At 42.4% G+C, this 18,666-nt stretch overlaps 2 protein-coding genes across 9 annotated transcripts in view; one reads left to right on the top strand and one right to left on the bottom strand.

The window, feature by feature from the left end:
• The window catches only part of Dh31-R (Diuretic hormone 31 Receptor), a 159,071-nt gene that overhangs the window by 126,618 nt on the left and 13,787 nt on the right, over positions 1 to 18,666 (bottom strand). The window lies entirely within an intron of this gene.
• LOC124212112 (LIM/homeobox protein Awh) overlaps positions 17,072 to 18,666 on the top strand; it is a 67,411-nt gene continuing 65,816 nt past the window's right edge. The window contains exon 1 of the mRNA XM_069133421.1: positions 17,072 to 17,090. The gene's annotated coding sequence lies outside the window, so the exon portion shown is untranslated. The remainder of the gene's footprint in view (positions 17,091 to 18,666) is intronic.

The raw sequence follows: 18,666 nt of genomic DNA, 5'->3' as shown, positions 1-18,666 counted from the left end.
AACGGTGATTAAAACTTGAGGCTGTGCGGACCCGTGGCCCGATTACGATATCTCTCGTGAGCCATACGCGACCCGGTTAGAATATCCCGCAAACGCGAAAAGTAACCCGGGTCGAAAAATTTCCTGCACAACAGGAAATCGGCAAAATCACAAACCGCAAGTGACCCGCTGCTCGATTTACACCGCAGATAATCAACGAACAGCGATTTATTTCTGGGCGTTCGTGTGTTAATTCGCAACAGCAAAACGTTTCTTTCCGCATCTATTTACTCGACTTATAGTAAAATCCTTTCAGCCAGCAGCGAAATTCCACCTCCGTACGGCAAAGGCACAACTGAACGGGGCGAAAATGAGACGCTCTTTGTCCTCTGCAGGGTTGCTTTTCGTCGACCGAGGAAAACCGGAAGTTGGGACAATAGCAATGGCGCCCTTTGTATTGTGCCACCCTTAAACCTCTTTTGAAACTCGAATTTTCTTTAATTTATTTATCATGCCACGGGAAAATGTTACGCACCCCATATAAATTCTACCGATTGTCAGAGAATCTCGCCCCGGTGAATGTTAAAAAAGCTGTCCGCCTCGGTGTGTAAGAAATGACGTTCGATCGGGGGTGGCAATTTCGTTAAGTATTTGAATACTTATTTTTTCATTTTCCTTGCATGATCTGGGGAACTCCGACTGCCCTTATCCGATCGTTACGTGGCAATTAACGTCCGGCAGGACGACTACGCTGTTTCCTCGAATTGCACTTATCGTGCCATATTTGAAGGGTTGAATTCTGACTTACGTAGGTAGCCAAGTGCGTTGGCGTGTACGGAGCCGTTATGCGTACGCTGTTAATTAATTACTTTAACAACGTCCCTAATTCCCACGACTCGCTGCCTTGCTGGTTCCAAGAGCTAATATTCTTGTAAACACCGCCCAACCTGTAGCTGTCTTCTTCAACGAATTTTGTTACATCGAAGTCAGTCTCCAATTACTGGATCGCGAAGCGCAGAATTCAGAATAGCGATTAAACAGTAACGGAAATATAAGATTACGAATAGAAAAACTTACATTACAATTTTTGTCTCCTCGACAGTTGTTCAACGATTATGGAAAAAAAAATAAAAATTACCAACAGTTTCGTCATAATTCCAAAATCGGGAATCGCTGGCAAAATATTATTTTTAAAACTGAGCACAAATCACGAGATTGTTCAATTACATTTATTGAGATGTGATAAACAGTTGGCAATTTAATTTATATCCGATATGTTACAATATGAAAATTACAAACAAAAATGAGAAAGTAAAATTTACATGGAAAATATTAATTTCACGGTCGAAGCACGTTATAATCAAATATGTAAATATTATGGGAATTGCGATGGAAATAACGCAGCGGTATCGTTGAAGAAAATAAAATACTGTTTGTATAATTACCCTCGTGTTATGAACGTTGTTAATTAGCCGACCTTGTAACAAGCGCACGTTTGCAAGATATCGTAATATATTCTAGAGGGCGTGTTCGATGGTGGATATATACGCTCGCAAATTATCTACGATAGGGGAAGAAAATTAAAAGCGAACAAACGATGGAAACTCCGCCATCCCGCGGGACGTCTAGGAGTTTTTTTTTTATTTTGCGACCTTTTCCGAGCTTAGAATAATAAAATAATTCGCGTCTCGTCTACGCGAAATCGTCACGCGCCGTATTTACTTTTGTTATGCAGAAACGATAAGCTCAAAATGGTTGAAGTAATAACGAGGATGAAATCAAATAAGGTTACTGAATCCGGGTGAAATATGCTTATGCAGACGCTTTCTCCCATTTTACAAATATTACTCCGACAGCGATCTCTCAAATCCGCCTGTTACATTCTCGCAGCTGATCTCCGCGGAATTTGAGAGAGATCTGTCTCTTTGCCTGATCTTTATTCATTTCGTATTGGGGGCAATCCAGGGATGAAAAAATAATACAGGAAACCGTGCTCCGAGACATTTTCAAACGGATCGATACGCGTTGCGTTAGTCATTTGTACTTCGGCTGTTATTTAACTGGATAAACATCCGGCAGCGAGTTGAAATTGAATAAATTATACAAAAAGGGCAAATGAAATTTCGCACGGAATTGCGACAATCCTCGAGTATAGTTTGGTGAAATCCCGTCAACGCTGCGTTAGCCGTGTCAATATTTGATGAAAAATTTATAATTTTCGCAAGTATAAATTACTACTCCAATTTCACGCTTTGAGAAAGATCAAACTGTCGGTTGATGAAACTGAATGAATTAGGTAACGTTGATTAATAGAATAATTGAGCTGAAAACAAATTGAAGGACGAATTATACAAGTCGAATGAAAACAAGTGAAAGTGATAAAAAGAAAACACTTATATATACTATATTACATCCGTATTCCGGCAATCTCCTCGCCGCAAATGATAATTACAAATTAGATTCGCATTTTGCATAATTCACTCGGTGGTCGATGCTAATTTGGAATTATTTCATTTCTCTGGCATTAATTATCAGCACGACTTGGCGTGGACTTCATCCAAGTTTACTTACTCATCTTCTCATTTCTTTCTTGGTCCAACAACTGAACTTTTCTCCCCCGTCTTTAAATATTTAGAGAAAACAAATTGAATTTTTCAGCATTGGCAATTCGCGGAAAAACGATTGAAACGAAAAAAATTATTATCATCTCTTTCGACTACGTTCAATGACGTATACAGCGATTCGACGACCGTGGAATGACAATGTGATAGGTCTTTCAAATCGCGTTATTACATCGGAATGAAGCTGAAACCCTGCAAGTGATTCTGCGCACCTCATCTGTTAAACACAGAAACAATTAACTGACTGCGATTGATGTTGGATTAATTTCTAGAGGTCGAGGCTTACGATTAAAGTACAGTCGAATCGCTGATACGAAAATAACACGTTGCGCGAATGACCGATGGATGTTCGGTTTGTATGCTTTATACACGCCCATCCGACTCGTCGTTTAATTGCTTTCAAAGTACCTCGCATTTAATTAATCAAACACGCGGTACGTTGGCCTATCCGATCACATCCCCAACTGATCCTTGATCGCGCCTTTCTCCATGCGTTTTCTAACGTAGAAATTAATAACTATGCACCTGTAACAAATGGTTCTCGCGAACACATTATCAGAGATTGTTAGTGGTCGTTAAATTTTTCTGTGGTAAAAAATATGCATTTATTCTGCCTGTTGTTAACTAGGTGAGTTGTCGCCACTTTGACGATAAATAATCGTACGTGAATTATTTTGAAAAAATAATTGTCGTCGCTTCTTTTTGCTGGAAATAAGTTAAACAGGCAAAATTATTGATTTTAGATGCAGGGAAGATCAATGCATCGTTTCACTCTCTAGGGAAAATAATTATAAACATCCGTGACAATTTTCAGGGCCTGATCGATTTTTGGGGTTTGAACCGATTAAATTGGTGATTAATTAATAGCGTGTATCCATAATGGTGCCTATTAAGTGAGACGTCGTCGCAGTTGAAAGCTTCTACAGAGAGTTATTCAGTCCGTTCGTTCTTTATCGGCGTCGTTTTCTTCTTTTTCTTCTTATCGGTCTTATTTTTTGATTTCGCCTCTATGCTGCAGACGATGTAAGAAAATTGACGCGCTGGCTGGCCGTGCGACAACGACAAAAACAGAGGAAAGGAAAAAGGACGAGAAGTTTCTAGATAAATGATTCCCAGAATTTTCTTGCAAGAAGTCTAAAAGTCCTGCGCGTCGTTACGATGAAAGTCTTATATACATATATCTATGTATGATCGATTCCTCCAAATATATATATATATATATATATATACGGATAAAAATGAATAAATACATGCATATTTAGAGGGATTCATTACATGGTTCGCAAGAGGAAAAAACAAAATAAAGAAAAAAAGGACCCAAGTATAGAAAATGTATGTATTTGATAGCTGTTGTGAATTTCTGTACGTCTTGTTGCGTAACGTCAGTTTCTTTCATCCTTCAGTCGCTACCGGCTCAAGTTTTTTAATCCCGTAACTTGTCGCGAAGTATAATTGTCCTGCAGATGTGTAGCAAACGTAGAATGAAAATAATAATATCTCGCAAGTTATCGAAGTTTTAAAATTAAACTTTTTTACTGCGTATAACAATGTTAAGAATATACGGCAGACTCGCACATATAAAGTCTTCATTTCAGGTTACACAATCTTTTCCCCATTCGTTTTTGCCTCTGTTTTTTTAACGTTCTTAATTCTCTGAAGTTGTAATCTGAATCTCATTCGCATTATCGTTAAAAAACAGGCCGATTAGCGTGTTTAAAAATATGAATCGTATCACTTAACGAACGAGGTATTACACAGGTTTGCTAATATATATAATCGTCAGCATACGCGTAAAACTTTTTGCGCATTATTGTAGATTAAACTTTTCGCCACAGGATCGTTTCTTTTTCAAACTTCGTCGCAGCTCCCCTATCTTTTATTTATTTATTTTTATCACGTCGTTTGGATTATCTTTCAACCGCTGACTCGTCGCCTCTCGCTCTGATTCTTCGTCTCTGCAGATGCCGTCAGGGCGGCGAATCCATTCGGAAGAAACTGCCGGGAAAAAATTCCCCAGGGATGCATTTGGCGAAGAGAAAACGAGAGAGAGAGAGAGGCCGCGAAAATTACTCAGTATCACGACGCCTCGCTATTTCCAGCTGTCTCTAATCATACAATCCCTGTGCTTGCCTTGTATTATAGTGCCTACGAAGTGCGCTGAGCACTTTAATTTTACGCTTCCTTTTTGTTGTTAAGTCAAAAGTTTACCGATTCATTCACCGTCTCAGTATCTGTCATTCGGCAAGGGTAAAAAAAAGGGAGAAGATGCGATTGAGGTTACAGGCGGTCTTTCGCAATATTTGCAAGCCCTAAAAAAAGAGGAAACTGGGCCGCGTCAACCTTGATACTAATAACAATTCAGGATCTATCGGTACAAAATGGTTATTCTTCGTCAAATACCAATCCTGGAAAGAATGTTGGCCGAGATGAGCGATTGGATATTGGCTAATTTTATCGACTGTCAGTCAAAGTCAGTTTCGCCTATACTGGCAAAAGTGGATCACATCTTAGGACGTCGCTTATATTTTGGCAAAGATCCAGCCAAGGTGGGACTGTGGGCAAAATTTCTCTAAGTGAGGCAAGAAATTGAATTGAAAAAAATTACCCCACCTCGCCATGACCTGATCGTAATTAAATCGTAAGTATAACACGCTTCAAAATTAGAGAGAAAAATTCAAACGCGCGAATTATTCTTGCTGCACGAGAAAATTATTCGTTAGTGTCTAGAAAGGTTGAAAATTTCTTTATGCATGATGTATTCTTGGCATTTCGTACACCTTCACCCTCCAGGATTTCGACCGGTGACCAGATCTCTGAATCTTACCAAAGTCGAGCATTCCGCGTATATTCGTCGTAACGGCAGACCGATGAATCCCAACCGTGAGAACCACCCAAGCATGAAACATGTGCAGACAGTTTGGTTAGTGCAAACGGAGATTCCAACGTGATTGAATCGAGTCTTCGGCCAAAGATGTTGTGACAAGTTTAGGCTGGATGGGGGACGACGAAAGGAGCGGGAATAATAGAAGGCGGGAGAGAAGAGCGGTGTGGATTTCTTTCTCGTCAAAGAGGCGAGATGAGCAACTGCGGCCGGGACGATAACGCAATATTGGCGTGACACAAAGAAAACACAATTCTGCCGGCGGGCTTGGGTCACAAGGCAAAAACGAAGGGCCGTCCATTTTCTTCTACAAGTAGAATCGGCACGAGCCATGCGGGCTAGTCCAGGATCCCCTTCTTCCTCGCCTAAGAAAAGACACACATTACCGAATACACCGGCGATCCCCTCGAGAGATAATGGATCTTTTTACCAGATTTTCGACTGGTTTTCACGCCAACGTTACGCGTCCACCGAATTCCCGGGGGTCTTCTTCATCCGCGTTGTGCATCACTGTCAACTCAGATTTGACCGTCATTCGTTGTGGTTTGCGAAAAGACGGCCGAAAGCCATCGACGCCTTCGCAACGGCTGCGACCTAGCAGCGTAATTTTGATTCATGATAACGACACATAATCCACGGTAAATGTAGGTAGGTACGCCTGTAGCTGGCAGACTGTTTACCGAACGCACAGCCGCATCAACGATCGCGATGAAGAAGAAGCGAAGATCATTAGAGTGCCGCGTGGATTTAGCGGGAAGACATTGGCAAACAAGCAGGGATGAAACCGACGTGGAAACTAAAGTGGGAAAATTGACGAGAATTTTTCTGGTCGTGAATCGTAATCGCTGACAAAACCTTGTCGCAATTATATATTCCATGGCTGTTTTTCAAGAGAAAAGAAATCGCAAACATTGCTGGTCCATTTGCCGAGAAATAAAAATGTTTGATCAATCAAGACGAAAATTCTGACTTCCCTTATCATATTTTACCCATACCGATGTAATCGGAAAACGATTAAAGGTATCAAGCACTGTATTCGTGCAAAAATGATGTATGATATATTTGAGAGAAATTGAACTACACGTCGAAACGATGTTGAAAATAGTCCCGATGTTTTAAGTATATATTTTTTATTATGTAAGAAATGAGGAAAAAATCGGTCGCTGAATTATAATTCTTGCACCGATCAACCGATCATTAAAGAATCTCTTGTCATTTAATTGCATTCGACACCACCATCTGAGTCAAAGTTCGTTATATGATTCGCGACGGTAAATTTTGCAACAATATCGTCTGCTATGTGAGGTTCCGTTTCACAAGAACAGAGTAAATGAGGCAGCAGGTTCCAGTTTTCCGTTCGTTGATTTCCTCCCGGTGCGTTGGCTAATCTCACGGCGATCTTGCGGCGATTCAAGTCTGTTTCAGGACAGCACTGATATATCTCCGATGCGAAAGCCTTCGTTTCCAGAAACAACATTTGCGATTTTGATCTCGGATCCTAACACGACAAAGACGAGACACCGGCTGGCCTCACCTTATAGCCACAGTTCGAAACTCTGTGGTCGGGCACCTTATGGCGCGTTTTGAAAGATGGAGGCTGTTCTCTCACTCACCGACTCACTCAGCGATGGTAAATCCTCCAAGGGATCGGGCATCCGTAAGGGAGTCTCGAGGAGTACTTTCGTACATTTTTATTTTCCCCTCTGTTCCTGAGCGACGACGTACCCTGCATCAGAAACTCGACTCGCGAAATAACCATGTGATCTTAAATGTCTCATGATATTTCGTTCCTCTTTATTTCTTCTCTCAGTGCTCTTTTATTCTCTCTCTCTTTTCACGTCGAGACAACGGCAAAAGACGTTGCGCGGTGAAAAATTTAGGGAAGCAATGAAATTCCCCGGGTGTATTACATTACCTGTACATGCTCTACGCCGTTCCACACCTGCGACGCTAACCGAATGAGCGAAAAGCCACTCGATCAAGACACCGACGCGAAATGGACGCACACATGGAGAAACGGCATCCGAGAGTTTTCGACTTGGGAGACCTTGAAGGACGGGGATGAAGAAATTTGTTGGGGGACCTGAGAGGACAAGGAGAGGCTGTTGTAAAATATCAAGTTTCAGCCAACGCGTTCCTCTTCAATGTGGGTCAAACAATTTTCTGCCGAATTTCATCAAGAACACTGACTTGGGATTAGACAATTCCCGAGGAGCTTATTCGGCAGAAGATCTCGCTGTAAGAAAGGATCGCGCCACTTATATCAAAAGGCAGACTGCTTCCCGGCTTTCCATTTCTCTTATCAGTTTCTACTCCGCCTAGATAGCTGATCGCGCGATGTTTTTTTTCCCCCCCCATCTAATTCCCGTAGATTTTTACTCCTCGATAGTCTCTCCGGGTTTTCTGTTCTGTATTCGTACAGCTTCGCGGAAATTGGAAAGATGTTTTCAATACCGCGTTGTCTTTACGGTATATACGTATACACGCAGCTTGCGGTTCTTATCCGAGATTTGGCACAACTCGCGAGATTTTGCGAGGCAGCGCACAAGGGTGAAATAGTTTCGCTTCTGACGCTGAGCCGCGAATTTTTTCACACCCTCCGTTTTGATTTTCTTTTGCCAGCGGTAAATGCAGCCTACGGAGGAACGCATTCAATTTCCCGCGTGAGAATGAACGTACGACAGAATGGAAAACGAAAAAGAATCGGAGTGAAATATCACATCTGTTTGAACAAGTGTAAAAGGCAGGAGGGCGAATGAGATATCGATTCAACGTGACAGGCCTTACCAGTCAAGTTTTTTTTTTCTTTTTCTCTTTTTTCGAATGGGTAGGTGGCTTGACTCTCACTGCACAGGAGTAGGAATACGCCACTCAAGCCAGACGTCATGTGTCAGAGAGTCAGGGTGTCCGGCTCTACGATTCTTCCGATTTGACCACGCGAGGGTGACTCGGGACCGAAGTTAGGAGCTGATAACCGACGAAAGTGACGTGTCAATTGACGATCGGGTCCTTATTGTCTCGAACTTCAACCCAGTGATAATTGGTAGGGTAAGAAATGAGACAAGACCTGCGCGGATATAATTGAGGAGGTCGGTTGAGCAAAACTCGATGGTTTGTTTTAATTTTATTACAATATCATCGTATCATTGAGTTTTTGAGTTACGAAAATTCTTTTGAGTATATGATAATAGTTAATGCTGGAGTTATAAGAAAAACCTACCGATGTTTCTTTTCACAATGATTCAAAATCTGGTAGATTCGTTCCATTTCACTCTACGGTAGCCACTTTTTTTAGAAGACTATTTTTTACAAAGTCACGGAAATAGATTTTTTTTTTTATCAGTAGTCAAGTTAGTATTGCGACTTGTTGGTTTGATAAAAAAAGTTCCAGTTAATTGGTATAAAATGGACTTGTGAATAAAATGTGCCATTGTCGAGTAAAATAAAATGGAACTGCTAGATTTTTACCCATTTTCAATCAATTTGAAATAACTCGTAGATGTATCTAAGCTTTTGTTTACCATTCCAGCATTTTCAACTACTTCATTTTTAAAGAGATCTTCGTAGCTCACGAATATATTAATTTGATAAATATTCAAAGTACGACTATCTACTAATAAAATCAATCAAAGGTGTCGCTTTTCGGTCTACAAACCTGCTCAAACGAACACAATTTCAAGTTACGCGTTATTAATTACATATAATCTAATCACGGTTGGAAAAAAATAAAAATAACCATTACTCGTGACAATGATGAAGCATACGTGATTGGGCCAAAAATAATTATTCCATTTGATTGCCAGCGTGACGTTTACGCGCGTTAATGTATGAAGAGAGCAACAAAGGAGAATCCCCGCTGCTTTAATTTATTCCAGTGACGTGTAGTAAGAACCAAGGATGGGTTTCGTTAATTTACGTGCGTCGAGACGCGGCTGTACCAATTTGTTAATTGTTTTCGCGCTCACCTACATCAGAATGAAAAAGCTGAAACTTTCATGTGCTTCTTCGTATTTTTTTCTTTGTATTTTACACCCCTGAAATAATTAATTACCAACCTTGTGTCGACTTGTTCGTTGTTGAAAGTTCAAACAACCACGCTATATATACGCAATGAACTTTCGTCCGAGATTCCCGTGTAACTTTTGCCTTCGGTTAGGGTAAACAAACAACCAGATGTTTGGCCAAAAAACCGCAGGGTAAGAAAAGATTTTAACAAGTCTGATAAAAACGTCGCCGCGTGGTTCTCCCGAGAACTGATTCTCCGTAAAAACGACGGCATTTATATTTCATAGCAATTCAAATGTGATTTGCAAAACTTTTCACGTGCCTGCATGTCATTCAGCCACTCGTCTTATTAACTTTGCCTCCGTTTTCTCCTTCGATAGTAACATTTCGGAATTTAGATTGGGTGTTTTTTTCGAATTGGCTGGGCCTCCGGATAATCTACACGCAATGACACGAAAGGCAGTCTCGCATTCAAATCACGACATGTACGAGCAGCAAGTTGGCGAAGCCAGAAACGAGACATACCAGAGGTTTCAACGGCGTGCGTGCCTTCCTCAATTAACGTGCACCAGATAACACTTTAGAGCGATACTAAAAGTACTAAAAGACCCTTTCTTTCGTTCGAGTATTTCACTTTTCATTCAATGTGGGTCAGGGAATCCGCCTGAAGGAAAAGACCTGCCTTTTTCCCTCCACACACAATCTCGGTTCACAATGGCGAAGTTTTTCGTGTACGAAGGACAAAATCACATGCTATGCTGTTTGAATATTTATCTATCCTTTTGGCATCTGTATAACTCTCATCCGTATTTTCTTTCTTCCTTTCTCTTATGTTCAGTAATAAATATTTTGCACATTCCGTCCCGTCTGCGACATTTCTCTCTTTTTTTTTTTTTTTTTTTGTCAAGTGGTTCAATTTCCGAAGGTTGAAAATTCCGAGCGGTATGAATAAAATAGTAATGATGTCAACCGTTCAGAATATTGCGAAGAAAATTGCTCGCTGCGCGTATGGAAATAACCTTCTGCCCTACTACGTACACACATTTCTCTCGGAACTCGCGACTTCGGTTTTCTGGATATTTTTGCGAATAGAACTTGAGCGTCGTAAATTTTCGCGCTTTACATACCTTTACATAGTGTTTGCATAATACGTACATTATAAAACTGGGAATGCACTGCTCACTGTCTGCAAATCGCAACGAAATTAATCCACCGGGATTTGAACGTTAATTTCGAAGGTACGAGTCTCACGTCGCTCGTTATTTTACAAACGCACAATACGCTGGACATACCGTGAAAATAATGTGATTAAAATTGCGAAGGCGTGATAAATTTCGCGCTAGATAGCCCGGACGATCCGACACTCGGGGAAAAAAGTGCAGCGCTTTGTTTTTTATTCGCAGCACTTTGCATTCATACCTGCAACGCGTATACTCCCATTATTATACCCGTAGTTCTAAAGAGTTTGTTATTCCCTCCGCGTAGCTCTCTTCCACCATTTATGCCTGTACCTACGTTATAACTAGATGTGTATGGCGGCAGGTGTTTGGATCTACGACCAGCGATGTATCCTCTCGTTAGCTTGCGTATTGCCGACTGACTGCCTCCTTGGCTTTTTCATTTCAAATCTTACAACTCAGCGTCACGCTACCTTTTGTTTCGTTTTCTTTCGTTTTTCGTCTACTAGGATGCGTTGTACACGGAGAAACGGAGAAACACGACCTGATGCGAAACCACTCGATGGGTTTTAGTCGGCTCTCTCATATTAATTGTTAGAAACGCCGATAAATTGCACTGCGAAATCGGAAATCTCACTGCACAGAGGCATTGTATACTCTTCCTGCATTAGGCGGAAAAATTGTTTGAAATTTATCGAGTTCGTGTTCGTATAACGTGTTTCGAAATTAGTGATGAAATTGTTAAATTTTGCTGACGGAAAGCTCGATCTGCGCAGAGCAAACAATCGTTGTGTACATAAATATACGTATAACGTATATATGAGATATGTGCGCGAGCAGATTGTCCGATAAATTATTAATCCATTTGCTAAGGCTAATCCCACGAGGGAAGTTGTGTGCATTGAAAATGAAAATTAGTTCTCAACGTGATCCGAAAATACGGCTGAAATTCAAGCGCTATGGAATTTTTATACGGTCTCAAACAAAAAATGAAAGTCTTATCCCGAGTTTGGGGTTCACGTGTCTCGACGTCGTGAAACTTACCGTGTATATAACGTATGGCCGGTGATGAAAAGGGTATAAATTCTCCCGTGTAGCAACGTTCGGTATTTTTTAAGGAGCGCAGTTTTGCCCCTCGTTATACTTTATGAAATGTGCAAAGGAATAAAGAGAGGGTGGAAAAAATGAATTATCAAACTGACAAGCTGAGACGATAAATTTAACGACGACACGAACCCTGAGACACAACGTGACACCTTATTTCGCGAACCTGAAATCGTCACGTCCGAATCTGTGCGATAAAAATGCGCAGTCTTGCGATCTGGAGGATAAGTATAAAAATACGTGCAACAGAGACGGGGGCAGTAGTTATAATTTAATTACTTAGTCAAGCCAGCAAAAATTAGCAAGCAATCCTACGGAAGTAAAAATTATTACAGCTAAGGAATTCTTAAACACTATTAAGTTTAAAATTGTACCACTTAGTGTATACAACATGAATATAAAACATAAAATATAGAATATAAAAAATACAAAGTTTAAAATTTTGCAGCATTCTCTGAAAAAACTCCATTTCTTGCTAATTCAATAAAATTTGATATGAAGCCAATTCTTGGCAACAAACCTGTGCCGAGGTCTCGATCAATTATCAACTGACAACACCTGTCGGATGCTGGCAGCCTTCGTTGTTTTTTCTTTCCCTCGACGTTTTTCGCGCAATTTTAAGTGATGCATTCTTTACGGTTCGCGGGGCTCTTAAAAATACTCCGGACCTGGAATGGGAACTTAAATACGAAGTGTTCATGACACAAAGGACGAGCCTCCCGAGGGTCGTCTGCAGTAAGTCTCGTCAAACGAGAGATCGATAAGCAGCGTGGTATCATAAGCGTAGCAACTGGTTGTTATAGGGTGCATGGAGCACTTTAACCCGAGAAACTCTGCTATTCCCTCAGAAGACGAGGGGGGCTCTCCGCTTGCTCCTCATTGAAAACACTGTCCAAAGACAATCCACCGTATATTTACCATATAATAAGACGTAGTTGTGCTGTGCAGCAACGTAAAAAAGGCACTTCGCTAACTTCACGAGCTTGCGCTTCGCATTTGGCTCCACGAAATAAAAATCTAGTCAATTGACGCGCGCAATTTTTGAAAAAGGAAGACTCCACCGCTGCGTAAAATTCTTAACCGTGTTATTTGAGTAGTTTCGTCAAGCCTGCAATCGATCGGAATGAAGAGAAAAATTCTCCACGGTCGAATGTTTCTTGTACCTTTGGTAAGGTGTACCAGACGATACGGCTCTATCACTCAGCATCGAGGGCTGGATATAAAAGCTCGAATACCCGTGTTATAACAAGGTTTGGTTCGGGTGAATCCCGAGGGGCTGGCCACTCTCTTGTACCCAATCTGGCAGCTTCGTATAGTCTTTGAAATTCCAGCGTACCATGGAACCTTTAAAATCCATTTGGAGTCGGTGGAAAAATCTCGGCGAACACTGCAACAACATTACAAGAAGTCTTCAAGATCCGACTTGCCGAGCGTGATGAAATAGTTGCCAATTTATGTTCACAGATCACTCGATTCCCTTTCACATCGGTCTAAGCCTTATTCTTATCCATCAAAAGGGTTTCACATTTTGGTGCCCCGTGACAGATTTCCATACGCCAAAGGCTTGGCGTAGATTGAAGTTCGATGCATCACGGATAATACGCGGATCATAAATAAATATTCCACTTGAATGTAGGTATAACCTATTCGTGAGTTTCCTTGAAAGAATTTTGACCCGTGCTCCAAAAGATGAATGGGAATCTTTTCTCGGCCGATTTCCTCCTTCCTTTGAGCCACACCGTCCGGGGTTCGTCGTCGCAGCTCACAATCAGGCAGCATTAAAAGGCAATATTCGGCATAAAAATAGCCCCCGAGTTAGTGTCCATAAATCGGAGTTCGCTGTATATGGGTTAACCGCCGTGACATAAAATAAACCATTCCATTGCGACCGACGTGAAACCCTGGAGAGGAGGCCCCTAGGTGACGGTCAAACGTCTTGAACGGTCAAAGGTCGGCTCAAGTTCCTCCGGTGTTGAGGAGCTTTAACGGACCTGCACGCCCACGCCGAGGGGGAAGCCACTGAATACTGATTAGAGTCGACGCACGCCAAGGTCCCAGGAACCAAGGCCAAAGTTCAGCTTCGCACTGTTTAGGCCCTCGTCACCCTGGGGGTTACTCGATTTTCGAAACTGTTTTCAGTTCCAGGATAACAGCGAAGGATTCATCCTCAGTGCCGGATGAGAGTGTCGGTGCAGCCTCGATATTTCATGGTTGAATAGACCCTTGGCGTCAAAGCTCTCCGACTGCGACAGAAGTTCGCACTTAATTCATGGAAACTTTTCGCAGGTTGGGTACTTTATTGACCTTTCCTCTTTCCTTCGGCATTTGGCACCGTCACGCTGGGGCATCTTATTATTCGACTCTGGAGTTTCCAGATCATCCCAGATATCCGCGTCTTTGAAACCCTCCTCATCTGATGAATGGACAAAATATAGCTCGTTAGTGTAATCTGAGTTCAAGAACTTCCGCCAACACCGTGACATGTCAGCTTCCTTTTTGCTGTTGAATAAAACCAATCGGTGCACATAATTTGAAGATGCCACGCTTAGGCTGCTCAAGGAATTAATAAGCGCCAATTCTTCTGCGAAGTTATCTGCAGTTGGTTTTTATGGTAACAGAGGAATGAATTACTCGAGAACTTTCTTGCCAAACCTTGTAGGACTTTGCCCACGCGAATGATGAATGGAAAAAGTTTTGGGCGAAAGGATCGGACAACTTTTGGGCGATCGGGAAAACGGTCAGGTAGTCAAATTGGATTCGGGCGACTTAAAACTGCGGATGAAACACTCGGATGTTGAGGGCCCGGCGGTAAATTAAGTCCATTTCCATCCTCGGTTATATTCACACCTAATCGTGACTCGTATATTACGATCCAGTCACTCACGTGCTACGATCAAACCTGTGAGCGCTTTCTCAGGCTGTTCGGACGGTCGGGCTCAAATTCCAGTAACCGATCCACTCGTCAAAATAAATCTTTGAAAACTGTATATAAAAGTTCTGAATGTCCGAATAACGGTCGAATACTTTTATGCCCGTGCTCTCGTTTCCGCGAAGCTTGTAACTCCTCGACTGACGTATCGAGAAACGTCTTGAACGAATGTTCTGCCTCCATATTGATGCCTTCCGAAATTTTTTCAGCAAGAAAAATGAGAGAGTCTTGTAAATTTAGTCTAACCACTGCAGAACGGAAATCTGAAATGTTCCTATTTCCCGTTCTTTGGCGGACACTTTTTTTAGGTGAAAACCCATATGAGATACTTCTCCTTACCCCTTACCCTCCGTAAAAGAGTCCATGATTAATGGCGTCTCGGTGTCCGCGCCTACTGCACGCTGCGCAAAACGTAATTACACAATTCGCCGACCACGTCACTCGGAGCATTGCTTATAGCCATGTCAACGTGAAGAAGCGGAGAAAAGAGGAAGAAGAGAACGCGTTACGCGGGTATACATATGTGTAGGTATGTACGTACCTATGTTATACATGCTGGGGAAAAGGTATAACGGGGAATTGATTTTTCCCTCGTGCCTCCGACACCTTTGATATATCAGTGATGATTCCCCAGCTCCCATTCTTCCTTACAATCATCGCCCACTCTTTGATCCCCGTTAGACACGATCCTCGTATAATTCATGCGACCACTTACGTATAGCAGAGTTCGATTATAGCACGGGGTTCGATTATCTCTCGTGTTATTCCATTTCTCTATTCTTCTTTTCCCTTTCCCTTCTTTCTTGGAATCGCTGAAGCCCGTCTCTTTTCCTACTGTACTCTGATAAATCCGAGACATCCCCGTACAAGGGTATTATCCTTGACCTGATCTAATCTAGGGTGACACAACCCTGGGATCGTGTATCGAGTGTCGAAATTCGGGGCAGCAGGGAGCGCCCATAAAGCCATTATTTATGGTTGCCCAAAAGCGTCAATTAACACCGGTAAAATACCGGCTAACGAGATGATTATAATTTATCCCTTGGTTCAAAATTATCTCGAAGATAGGCACGGGGTATAAATAGGAATTTTCCCTCGCGGCGGTTAACCGCCGGTTAGATTAATATCGCGGGACATGCCCAGAAACTTTGTAATTCTTCTCATAACCGACCTTCTTGAGGTACTCACCGCGAGCAATTTATTATTTTGAATAAGACAAAGTGGCGTCTCGTCTGCGTTGAACCGAGTTATACAACTTAATATATAATCTATCCGCACAAGCACGGTATTATGCACAATTAAAACAAGAACTCCTTAACCTTGAGCAAAGTAGGCTAATATATCACGGGTGTAACAAAATACGTACAGAAGGTAGCTTAAATGATAATCATGCAATTCCGACTCGTGTCTCGAGCCCGAGACGCTTGATGAATATTTCGCGTCCAACTGAACGTGCGCAGGGGTCGTTGCAACGCGACGGATAAATGCTGGAGGGTGAATTTCCCCGGAGTGGCGTGTATAATCCGCGGATCCAGAATCCAGTCGCGACGCGAATGGGGATGATTAATTCACTCTGGATCCGAAAGCGTATCCGAGCAATTAAACCTTCATGGCTGAGCCTCAACCTTCGGTAATACGTTGCAGCTGCGAGGCCAAGACATTGAAATTAAGGCAGCGGCCAGACTCTCGGCATTCCGCGGGCTTCCATATCCGATATTCCAATATTCCTGGGAGCATCGCGTTGTCCTCGTAAGGCACCGATGTGTTCTCTTTTCCACGGCATGCGCCGGGAGGAGCTTCTAATTTAACGGCTGAGCTTCTTTAAAGAATGTAAGAGCTGCCCGAGGCGTCGTCTGAATTTGAATATCAGACGCGGCAACATGAAGGGGATAAGAAACGTCACAAACATCTAACCCACCGTGATCCGTTACGTGCTTTTGAGCTTGCGAGGCTTGATAGAGACTTCGCTACTCGTTTAAAGCAACGAGGAAAAAGGAGGCTGAAAAGGAGTTAAATCACACATGATATCATACATAGCATTAAAGTTCGAACCCAAATTTTGAATGTTCGGATGTTCGGATGTTCAGAAAGTGACGTCACCCAAAATTTTTTCTCACTTGACGTCATCGATCTATAGTAATCGTCGACGACGAAAATCAGCTAGCCGATTTCCTCAGTCCGGAAACAACCGCGCGGTAGAGCGGACGTGTGAGAATTGTGCTTCGCAGATTTCGAGTACCGGGTTCTCCAGCTCCTGGATCCCTGCGCTCCAGGTCCGCTACCTGGTGAAACACGACTTCCTGGACGAACGCTTCGTAGTTTCCGCGCTCCTGGTCCGCCACCTGCTGAAACTCGACTTCCAGGAGAAGCGCTCCGTAGTTCCTGCGCTTCAGGTACGCTTCTTTATGAAACTCGACTTTCAGGACAAGCGCTCCGTAGTTCTGGCTGGCCAAGTCCTTGACCTCGTAATTTTTGACCTTCACGAGTAATTCGAGATTTTCAATCTTGAATTGTGTATTTGCACATACGTGCGATAATGTATTGATCAACACTTATTACCCATTGAACAATCCTCAGGCAGCTAGGGTGTGAGGTATCTTGTAAATCTGGTATCATCTGGTAAAACACTGCCAACTTCTTAAGCGAGCGTAGCGAGCGCACGAGCACAAAAACCAGCTGCACTAGGCATCCGACCCCGAGCGAGCTTCAGCGAGCGAGGGTTTTAAAGCTAGTAGCTTATATTTTTCAAATATTCCGATTTCACGGAGCTTTTTCTGACGAAAAAAATCGCGTGTGATTTTTGACAGGTGGTGAATCACGTCCATCGCACTCCTTGGCGAGTACGATAAACTGGGCAAGCATTACTCGGTAAATTGGAATGAACGACAACGCGACTTAATCGCTGTTACAGGAGTATAGTATTCGCGTATTAGAGTGTAATCCATACAGTTACACTACTGCAAAAGTTTTCGGATACTCGAGGTATGAACGTTTGTTCCACAAATTTTCGATTCGGAACTAAACACGTGAAGCAAACTCGAACAGAGCGTTGAATATGCTGCGTTTTGGTTCGATATATGGTCAAGTTAAAGAGTTTGAAAAATGTCTGTAAAGTCCTGCAAAACTTCGGTCGAGGAGGTTGAATATCATAATCATAATTCAGTGGTTGAAGGGCTAAAGAGAAAAGCGGATGTTAACTTAGGCCTCGTGTTGGTTTGGGTTAAGGTCATTGGTGTCACGTGAATGAACAAGCAAACCCTGACTAATGTAAGCTGTGAATTAAGAAAATCCGACAACTTCCAAAGTTTTTATCTCGCCCCAAATTCGACGAATCAGTACAGGCCGCGTTTCATGGTCGAAAAGGCGTTTTCATCGTAACTATACAATCGGCAAGATAATTAGAAAACGCTGTCTCTTGTTAAGTATTTACGGATGATCTTGAAGAATGGAAAGATTTCAACCAAAAGTAAGGGATTCCAATGACGAAAATGCGCTGTGCAATTTCCGGCTAAAACAATGGCAGCTATTTAATATCCCAATGAGTTTTCAGCACCCACAACGATTCAGCAAAGTCGAAATGGAATACTCGAGTAGAATGAGGTACCTTTTAAACGAGGTTACCGCGGCTCGGGATCAGGATGAAAGACTAACATACCGCATACGTTAGGGATGTGCGCATAGGTTGAAAAGCGTAATACGGCTGGCTGGGTGGCTGGTTTTTTGTCGGCTTGTAATTTTGGTCGCGAGTTATTGTTATTGGACGAGGTCGGTTTTAAACGAGAGACGAAAGTGTATGTCTCGTGCTTCCTGCGCCGGGGTTTCAGGGGGACCGAGAACAATTTCGACGTCCATTCCTTCCCTGTATTATATGAACCCTTACGATCTTTACGAGCTGTACGATATGCGCGTGGTTCTAGCAGGCGTGCTTCGTGTGCAGGTACCGCGTAGACATATCTATGTATGTATACA

Source organism: Neodiprion pinetum, chromosome 2 (genome assembly GCF_021155775.2).
Source record: "Neodiprion pinetum isolate iyNeoPine1 chromosome 2, iyNeoPine1.2, whole genome shotgun sequence".
NCBI lineage: Eukaryota > Metazoa > Arthropoda > Insecta > Hymenoptera > Diprionidae > Neodiprion > Neodiprion pinetum.
The sequence above is the reverse complement of the archived record's forward strand: the minus strand, read 5'-3'. Positions and strand labels throughout refer to the sequence as shown.